At 43.2% G+C, this 9499-nt stretch overlaps 9 non-coding genes across 9 annotated transcripts; all 9 read left to right on the forward strand.

The window, feature by feature from the left end:
* The first annotated feature begins 517 nt into the window (after positions 1-517).
* Positions 518-600, forward strand: TRNAL-CAG (transfer RNA leucine (anticodon CAG)). Its single transcript has one exon. It is a non-coding gene; the product is annotated as a tRNA-Leu (tRNA).
* A 2008-nt stretch (positions 601-2608) lies between these two features.
* TRNAL-CAG (transfer RNA leucine (anticodon CAG)) lies at positions 2609-2691 on the forward strand. The gene has a single exon. It is a non-coding gene; the product is annotated as a tRNA-Leu (tRNA).
* A 186-nt stretch (positions 2692-2877) lies between these two features.
* TRNAL-AAG (transfer RNA leucine (anticodon AAG)) lies at positions 2878-2960 on the forward strand. The gene has a single exon. It is a non-coding gene; the product is annotated as a tRNA-Leu (tRNA).
* A 1739-nt stretch (positions 2961-4699) lies between these two features.
* Positions 4700-4782, forward strand: TRNAL-CAG (transfer RNA leucine (anticodon CAG)). The gene has a single exon. It is a non-coding gene; the product is annotated as a tRNA-Leu (tRNA).
* A 186-nt stretch (positions 4783-4968) lies between these two features.
* Positions 4969-5051, forward strand: TRNAL-UAG (transfer RNA leucine (anticodon UAG)). The gene has a single exon. It is a non-coding gene; the product is annotated as a tRNA-Leu (tRNA).
* A 1024-nt stretch (positions 5052-6075) lies between these two features.
* Positions 6076-6158, forward strand: TRNAL-UAG (transfer RNA leucine (anticodon UAG)). Its single transcript has one exon. It is a non-coding gene; the product is annotated as a tRNA-Leu (tRNA).
* Positions 6159-6790: 632 nt separating this feature from the next.
* On the forward strand, positions 6791-6873 carry TRNAL-CAG (transfer RNA leucine (anticodon CAG)). The gene has a single exon. It is a non-coding gene; the product is annotated as a tRNA-Leu (tRNA).
* Positions 6874-8166: 1293 nt separating this feature from the next.
* TRNAL-UAG (transfer RNA leucine (anticodon UAG)) lies at positions 8167-8249 on the forward strand. The gene has a single exon. It is a non-coding gene; the product is annotated as a tRNA-Leu (tRNA).
* A 632-nt stretch (positions 8250-8881) lies between these two features.
* On the forward strand, positions 8882-8964 carry TRNAL-CAG (transfer RNA leucine (anticodon CAG)). Its single transcript has one exon. It is a non-coding gene; the product is annotated as a tRNA-Leu (tRNA).
* The last annotated feature ends 535 nt before the right edge of the window (positions 8965-9499 follow it).

Raw genomic sequence — 9499 nt, forward strand, 5'->3', positions numbered from 1 at the left:
TCATATATTTAGGTTCTATAACGTCTTGCTGACAAAGCGCAATCCTTACCAAATGAGCATAGGACCCATGTAAGAGGTCATCTGGAAGAGTCATGCTCTTGTATGCCCTGGCCAGACGGGCCCTGCAAATTTGGAAGAATGCCATGCATCTGGTAGACAACTGGACTCCAGCACACTTACAGCAATTTCCTTAGGGCTTTGATCAGGGGCTGCTTAAATTTGCATACTCCACCCTATGTTGTGACTTTGAGATCCCTTGTTGAAATTGCTTTAGCCAGCCAAGAGGTGGCTATTGTCTCAATTTCAAAGTAGCTTTGAGCCGTTCAAGTGGCTGGTGAATAGCACTTTCTCTTTGTTCGCCTCAAAGTTCTAAAGAGTTCTCCATAGGTCCTGCTCTGTACAGATTGTTCAAAGATCTGTTGGAAGTGCATATAATAGGATAAATAAATTGAGGGCTTTCCTTTTCAGTACCTCACCTGCATGGCTGTCTGGCCTCTGGAAGATGCTGGGAAAGCAAGTCAGGATGGCCGAGTGGTCTAAGGCGCTGCGTTCAGGTCGCAGTCTCCTCTGGAGGCGTGGGTTCAAATCCCACTTCTGACAGTCCTGTGTTTACTCTACTTTTTTTCTTGAGAAATATGATCATTTCCCTCGCAGTGGCTTATAGGATTGTCTTCTTGGAAGAGTGCAGTGAGTTTTTTTCTTGCTCTAGCCACTATTGGCCTAAGCTCTGTGCATTTTTTGGTTCCTAATATCTTTCTCACCCTTTAGATGAAAAAGCAGCATGGAGTCAGGATGGCCGAGTGGTCTAAGGCGCTGAGTTAAGGCCGCAGTCTCTCCTGGAGGCGTGGGATCAAATCCCACTTCTGACAAAACTTGAATTCCATTTTCTCTCTCAGTTCCTTTAGAATCTCAGCTAAAAATTGGCAATGTAAATAATATCTGAATAAGTACCAAACTTCAGTTTCAACTGCAAATGCATTTGCCCTATTCTATCTTTAACGTTAATGTAATATTCTTCTAGCACTCGTGGTGTTTTATATTTCTTTTGTGGGGTACTTTAAAAATCTTTTTTATGAAAGAAATGGGTTACATTAAGTCTTGTGATGTTTTAGGTTTCCAATAAGGAGGTTTTAAATTTTATGTCACGTCATTTTCAGATGCTTCATTCAAGAGATGTTTCCACTATAGAATGCAGTGCAAGGGCAAAAATACAAGTGATAGAGCGAGTGAGTGAGAAGGAGTATTGTGGAAGGAGAGAATGAAACAAAGACAGAGTGAGTGAATAGCAGGGAGGCATAGAAGAGGAGTCTAGTAGTGAAGGAGACCTGCTTTTCCCTGCTCTTGACCTCCCACCCATCCCCAAACAACCACAAACATACCTTCTGTGCAAAGTTGGTATGCAGAATTTCATGCCTCAGCAAGTGAGGGTGAGTCCCAGGCCAGGGGCTAAAGAGCAAAAGAGTGCCTGTGCTCAGACTTTCCCTGCTAGGGATAGTTTATCTGGAACAAGGCCTACTCTCTTGTATCCAGCAAGGATCTAGAAATCCTGCATGAATCTGCAAGGCACATTGGCAGCATAAATTTGCATAAACTGCCCCACCTATTGCCTTCCTACTTCCTGTGCTGTAGTTGTTTGTGTAGAGAGAGAGGTCGCAGGCAAGGAAATGTTGTGAGTCGGATACAGGACCCTAAATAGCTGGTGAGAGGTATGTGGTGTTCTAAAAGCATGAAAACTGTATCCCTGTGAAATAAAGTGCTTTCGTATGTGTTCTTCTGTGTTTATTGTCCTGTGCATAAAGTTGCACCTTGTGTTTGAAGGTTTAAATTATTTCAGGCTTGCATGGAGGTAGACGTTTCTGAGTAACTTTTATTCATTTCTTAAAAGTCTATACTGTCAGGATGGCCGAGAGGTCTAAGGTGCTGTGTTTAGGCCACAGTCTCCTTTGGATGCATGGGTTCGAATCCCACTTCTGGCATGCCTTTTGGAGATTTAATCTCCTTTATCAGGTTAACATCTGATGGAAGTTGCATCTGTTGGTCTTCACCTGGCACGTTATTCCGTTCTCCTCTTGTCAAGAGAGATGGGGTTTCTCATATATTTAGGTTCTATAACGTCTTGCTGACAAAGCGCAATCCTTACCAAATGAGCATAGGACCCATGTAAGAGGTCATCTGGAAGAGTCATGCTCTTGTATGCCCTGGCCAGACGGGCCCTGCAAATTTGGAAGAATGCCATGCATCTGGTAGACAACTGGACTCCAGCACACTTACAGCAATTTCCTTAGGGCTTTGATCAGAGGCTGCTTAAAATTGCATACTCCACCCTATGTTGTGACTTTGAGATCCTTTGTTGAAATTGCTTTAGCCAGCCAAGAGGTGGCTATTGTCTCAATTTCAAAGCAGCTTTGAGCCGTTCAAGTGGCTGGTGAATAGCACTTTCTCTTTGTTCGCCTCAAAGTTCTAAAGAGTTCTCCATAGGTCCTGCTCTGTACAGATTGTTCAAAGATCTGTTGGAAGTGCATGTAATAGGATAAGTAAATTGAGGGCATTCCTTTTCAGTACCTCACCTGCATGGCTGTTTGGCCTCTGGAAGATGCTGGGAAAGCAAGTCAGGATGGCCGAGTGGTCTAAGGCGCTGCGTTCAGGTCGCAGTCTCCTCTGGAGGCGTGGGTTCAAATCCCACTTCTGACAGTCCTGTGTTTACTCTACTTTTTTTCTTGAGAAATATGATCATTTCCCTCGCAGTGGCTTATAGGATTGTCTTCTTGGAAGAGTGCAGTGAGTTTTTTTCTTGCTCTAGCCACTATTGGCCTAAGCTCTGTGCATTTTTTGGTTCCTAATATCTTTCTCACCCTTTAGATAAAAAAGCAGCATGGGGTCAGGATGGCCGAGTGGTCTAAGGCGCTGCGTTAAGGCCGCAGTCTCTCATGGAGGCGTGGGTTCGAATCCCGCTTCTGACAAAACTTGAATTCCATTTTCTCTCTCAGTTCCTTTAGAATCTCAGCTAAAAATTGGCAATGTAAATAATATCTGAATAAGTACCAAACTTCAGTTTCAACTGCAAATGCATTTGCCCTATTCTATCTTTAACGTTAATGTAATATTCTTCTAGCACTCGTGGTGTTTTATATTTCTTTTGTGGGGTACTTTAAAAATCTTTTTTATGAAAGAAATGGGTTACATTAAGTCTTGTGATGTTTTAGGTTTCCAATAAGGAGGTTTTAAATTTTATGTCACGTCATTTTCAGATGCTTCATTCAAGAGATGTTTCCACTATAGAATGCAGAGCAAGGGCAAAAATACAAGTGATAGAGCGAGTGAGTGAGAAGGAGTGTTGTGGAAGAAGAGAATGAAACAAAGACAGAGTGAGTGAATGGCAGGGATGCATAGAAGAGGAGTCTAGTAGTGAAGGAGACCTGCTTTTCCCTGCTCTTGACCTCCCACCCATCCCCAAACAACCACAAACATACCTTCTGTGCAAAGTTGGTATGCAGAATTTCACGCCTCAGCAAGTGAGGGTGAGTCCCAGGCCAGGGGCTAAAGAGCAAAAGAGTGCCTGTGCTCAGACTTTCCCTGCTAGGGATAGTTTATCTGGAACAAGGCCTACTCTCTTGTATCCAGCAAGGATCTAGAAATCCTGCATGAATCTGCAAGGTACATTGGCAGCATAAATTTGCATAAACTGCCCCACCTATTGCCTTCCTACTTCCTGTGCTGTAGTTGTTTGTGTAGAGAGAGAGGTCGCAGGCAAGGAAATGTTGTGAGTCGGATACAGGACCCTAAATAGCTGGTGAGAGGTGTGTGGTGTTCTAAAAGCATGAAAACTGTATACCTGTGAAATAAAGTGCTTTCGTATGTGTTCTTCTGTGTTTATTGTCCTGTGCATAAAGTTGCACCTTGTGTTTGAAGGTTTAAATTATTTCAGGCTTGCATGGAGGTAGACGTTTCTGAGTAACTTTTATTCATTTCTTAAAAGCCTATACTGTCAGGATGGCCGAGAGGTCTAAGGTGCTGTGTTTAGGCCACCGTCTCCTTTGGAGGCATGGGTTCGAATCCCACTTCTCACATGCCTTTTGGAGATTTAATCTCCTTTATCAGGTTAACATCTGATGGAAGTTGCATCTGTTGGTCTTCACCTGGCACGTTATTCCGTTCTCCTCTTGTCAAGAGAGATGGGGTTTCTCATATATTTAGGTTCTATAACGTCTTGCTGACAAAGCGCAATCCTCACCAAATGAGCATAGGACCCATGTAAGAGGTCATCTGGAAGAATCATGCTCTTGTATGCCCTGGCCAGACGGGCCCTGCAAATTTGGAAGAATGCCATGCATCTGGTAGACAACTGGACTCCAGCACACTTACAGCAATTTCCTTAGGGCTTTGATCAGGGGCTGCTTAAATTTGCATACTCCACCCTATGTTGTGACTTTGAGATCCCTTGTTGAAATTGCTTTAGCCAGCCAAGAGGTGGCTATTGTCTCAATTTCAAAGCAGCTTTGAGCCGTTCAAGTGGCTGGTGAATAGCACTTTCTCTTTGTTCGCCTCAAAGTTCTAAAGAGTTCTCCATAGGTCCTGCTCTGTACAGATTGTTCAAAGATCTGTTGGAAGTGCATATAATAGGATAAATAAATTGAGGGCATTCCTTTTCAGTACCTCACCTGCGTGGCTGTCTGGCCTCTGGAAGATGCTGGGAAAGCAAGTCAGGATGGCCGAGTGGTCTAAGGCGCTGCGTTCAGGTCGCAATCTCCTCTGGAGGCGTGGGTTCAAATCCCACTTCTGACAGTCCTGTGTTTACTCTAATTATTTTCTTGAGAAATATGATCATTTCCCTCGCAGTGGCTTATAGGATTGTCTTCTTGGAAGAGTGCAGTGAGTTTTTTTCTTGCTCTAGCCACTATTGGCCTAAGCTCTGTGCATTTTTTGGTTCCTAATATCTTTCTCACCCTTTAGATGAAAAAGTAGCATGGGGTCAGGATGGCCGAGTGGTCTAAGGTGCTGCGTTTAGGCCGCAGTCTCTGCTGGAGGCGTGGGTTCGAATCCCACTTCTGACAAAACTTGAATTCCATTTTCTCTCTCAGTTCCTTTAGAATCTCAGCTAAAAATTGGCAATGTAAATAATATCTGAATAAGTACCAAACTTCAGTTTCAACTGCAAATGCATTTGCCCTATTCTATCTTTAACGTTAATGTAATATTCTTCTAGCACTCGTGGTGTTTTATATTTCTTTTGTGGGGTACTTTAAAAATCTTTTTTATGAAAGAAATGGGTTACATTAAGTCTTGTGATGTTTTAGGTTTCCAATAAGGAGGTTTTAAATTTTATGTCACGTCATTTTCAGATGCTTCATTCAAGAGATGTTTCCACTATTGAATGCAGAGCAAGGGCAAAAATACAAGTGATAGAGTGAGTGAGTGAGAAGGAGTGTTGTGGAAGGAGAGAATGAAACAAAGACAGAGTGAGTGAATGGCAGGGAGGCATAGAAGAGGAGTCTAGTAGTGAAGAAGACCTGCTTTTCCCTGCTCTTGACCTCCCACCCATCCCCAAACAACCACAAACATACCTTCTGTGCAAAGTTGGCATGCAGAATTTCACTCCTCAGCAAGTGAGGGTGAGTCCCAGGCCAGGGGCTAAAGAGCAAAAGAGTGCCTGTGCTCAGACTTTCCCTGCTACGGATAGTTTATCTGGAACAAGGCCTACTCTCTTGTATCCAGCAAGGATCTAGAAATCCTGCATGAATCTGCAAGGCACATTGGCAGCATAAATTTGCATAAACTGCCCCACCTATTGCCTTCCTACTTCCTGTGCTGTAGTTGTTTGTGTAGAGAGAGAGGTCGCAGGCAAGGAAATGTTGTGAGTCGGATACAGGACCCTAAATAGCTGGTGAGAGGTATGTGGTGTTCTAAAAGCATGAAAACTGTATACCTGTGAAATAAAGTGCTTTCGTATGTGTTCTTCTGTGTTTATTGTCCTGTGCATAAAGTTGCACCTTGTGTTTGAAGGTTTAAATTATTTCAGGCTTGCATGGAGGTAGACGTTTCTGAGTAACTTTTATTCATTTCTTAAAAGCCTATACTGTCAGGATGGCCGAGAGGTCTAAGGTGCTGTGTTTAGGCCACAGTCTCCTTTGGAGGCGTGGGTTCGAATCCCACTTCTGACATGCCTTTTGGAGATTTAATCTCCTTTATCAGGTTAACATCTGATGGAAGTTGCATCTGTTGGTCTTCACCTGGCACGTTATTCCGTTCTCCTCTTGTCAAGAGAGATGGGGTTTCTCATATATTTAGTTTCTATAACGTCTTGCTGACAAAGCGCAATCCTCACCAAATGAGCATAGGACCCATGTAAGAGGTCATCTGGAAGAGTCATGCTCTTGTATGCCCTGGCCAGACGGGCCCTGCAAATTTGGAAGAATGCCATGCATCTGGTAGACAACTGGACTCCAGCACACTTACAGCAATTTCCTTAGGGCTTTGATCAGGGGCTGCTTAAATTTGCATACTCCACCCTATGTTGTGACTTTGAGATCCCTTGTTGAAATTGCTTTAGCCAGCCAAGAGGTGGCTATTGTCTCAATTTCAAAGCAGCTTTGAGCCGTTCAAGTGGCTGGTGAATAGCACTTTCTCTTTGTTCGCCTCAAAGTTCTAAAGAGTTCTCCATAGGTCCTGCTCTGTACAGATTGTTCAAAGATCTGTTGGAAGTGCATATAATAGGATAAATAAATTGAGGGCATTCCTTTTCACTACCTCACCTGCATGGCTGTCTGGCCTCTGGAAGATGCTGGGAAAGCAAGTCAGGATGGCTGAGTGGTCTAAGGCGCTGCGTTCAGGTCGCAGTCTCCTCTGGAGGCGTGGGTTCAAATCCCACTTCTGACAGTCCTGTGTTTACTCTACTTTTTTTCTTGAGAAATATGATCATTTCCCTCGCAGTGGCTTATAGGATTGTCTTCTTGGAAGAGTGCAGTGAGTTTTTTTCTTGCTCTAGCCACTATTGGCCTAAGCTCTGTGCATTTTTTGGTTCCTAATATCTTTCTCACCCTTTAGATGAAAAAGCAGCATGGAGTCAGGATGGCCGAGTGGTCTAAGGCGCTGAGTTAAGGCCGCAGTCTCTCCTGGAGGCGTGGGATCAAATCCCACTTCTGACAAAACTTGAATTCCATTTTCTCTCTCAGTTCCTTTAGAATCTCAGCTAAAAATTGGCAATGTAAATAATATCTGAATAAGTACCAAACTTCAGTTTCAACTGCAAATGCATTTGCCCTATTCTATCTTTAACGTTAATGTAATATTCTTCTAGCACTCGTGGTGTTTTATATTTCTTTTGTGGGGTACTTTAAAAATCTTTTTTATGAAAGAAATGGGTTACATTAAGTCTTGTGATGTTTTAGGTTTCCAATAAGGAGGTTTTAAATTTTATGTCACGTCATTTTCAGATGCTTCATTCAAGAGATGTTTCCACTATAGAATGCAGTGCAAGGGCAAAAATACAAGTGATAGAGCGAGTGAGTGAGAAGGAGTATTGTGGAAGGAGAGAATGAAACAAAGACAGAGTGAGTGAATAGCAGGGAGACATAGAAGAGGAGTCTAGTAGTGAAGGAGACCTGCTTTTCCCTGCTCTTGACCTCCCACCCATCCCCAAACAACCACAAACATACCTTCTGTGCAAAGTTGGTATGCAGAATTTCATGCCTCAGCAAGTGAGGGTGAGTCCCAGGCCAGGGGCTAAAGAGCAAAAGAGTGCCTGTGCTCAGACTTTCCCTGCTAGGGATAGTTTATCTGGAACAAGGCCTACTCTCTTGTATCCAGCAAGGATCTAGAAATCCTGCATGAATCTGCAAGGCACATTGGCAGCATAAATTTGCATAAACTGCCCCACCTATTGCCTTCCTACTTCCTGTGCTGTAGTTGTTTGTGTAGAGAGAGAGGTCGCAGGCAAGGAAATGTTGTGAGTCGGATACAGGACCTTAAATAGCTGGTGAGAGGTATGTGGTGTTCTAAAAGCATGAAAACTGTATACCTGTGAAATAAAGTGCTTTCGTATGTGTTCTTCTGTGTTTATTGTCCTGTGCATAAAGTTGCACCTTGTGTTTGAAGGTTTAAATTATTTCAGGCTTGCATGGAGGTAGACGTTTCTGAGTAACTTTTATTCATTTCTTAAAAGCCTATACTGTCAGGATGGCCGAGAGGTCTAAGGTGCTGTGTTTAGGCCACAGTCTCCTTTGGAGGCGTGGGTTCGAATCCCACTTCTGACATGCCTTTTGGAGATTTAATCTCCTTTATCAGGTTAACATCTGATGGAAGTTGCATCTGTTGGTCTTCACCTGGCACGTTATTCCGTTCTCCTCTTGTCAAGAGAGATGGGGTTTCTCATATATTTAGGTTCTATAACGTCTTGCTGACAAAGCGCAATCCTTACCAAATGAGCATAGGACCCATGTAAGAGGTCATCTGGAAGAGTCATGCTCTTGTATGCCCTGGCCAGACGGGCCCTGCAAATTTGGAAGAATGCCATGCATCTGGTAGACAACTGGACTCCAGCACACTTACAGCAATTTCCTTAGGGCTTTGATCAGGGGCTGCTTAAATTTGCATACTCCACCCTATGTTGTGACTTTGAGATCCCTTGTTGAAATTGCTTTAGCCAGCCAAGAGGTGGCTATTGTCTCAATTTCAAAGCAGCTTTGAGCCGTTCAAGTGGCTGGTGAATAGCACTTTCTCTTTGTTCGCCTCAAAGTTCTAAAGAGTTCTCCATAGGTCCTGCTCTGTACAGATTGTTCAAAGATCTGTTGGAAGTGCATATAATAGGATAAATAAATTGAGGGCATTCCTTTTCACTACCTCACCTTCATGGCTGTCTGGCCTCTGGAAGAACCCGGGAAAGCAAGTCAGGATGGCCGAGTGGTCTAAGGCGCTGCGTTCAGGTCGCAGTCTCCTCTGGAGGCGTGGGTTCAAATCCCACTTCTGACAGTCCTGTGTTTACTCTACTTTTTTTCTTGAGAAATATGATCATTTCCCTCGCAGTGGCTTATAGGATTGTCTTCTTGGAAGAGTGCAGTGAGTTTTTTTCTTGCTCTAGCCACTATTGGCCTAAGCTCTGTGCATTTTTTGGTTCCTAATATCTTTCTCACCCTTTAGATGAAAAAGCAGCATGGAGTCAGGATGGCCGAGTGGTCTAAGGCGCTGAGTTAAGGCCGCAGTCTCTCCTGGAGGCGTGGGATCAAATCCCACTTCTGACAAAACTTGAATTCCATTTTCTCTCTCAGTTCCTTTAGAATCTCAGCTAAAAATTGGCAATGTAAATAATATCTGAATAAGTACCAAACTTCAGTTTCAACTGCAAATGCATTTGCCCTATTCTATCTTTAACGTTAATGTAATATTCTTCTAGCACTCGTGGTGTTTTATATTTCTTTTGTGGGGTACTTTAAAAATCTTTTTTATGAAAGAAATGGGTTACATTAAGTCTTGTGATGTTTTAGGTTTCCAATAAGGAGGTTTTAAA

This window comes from Triturus cristatus, unplaced genomic scaffold, assembly GCF_964204655.1.
Source record: "Triturus cristatus unplaced genomic scaffold, aTriCri1.1 SCAFFOLD_686, whole genome shotgun sequence".
Classification (NCBI taxonomy): domain Eukaryota; kingdom Metazoa; phylum Chordata; class Amphibia; order Caudata; family Salamandridae; genus Triturus; species Triturus cristatus.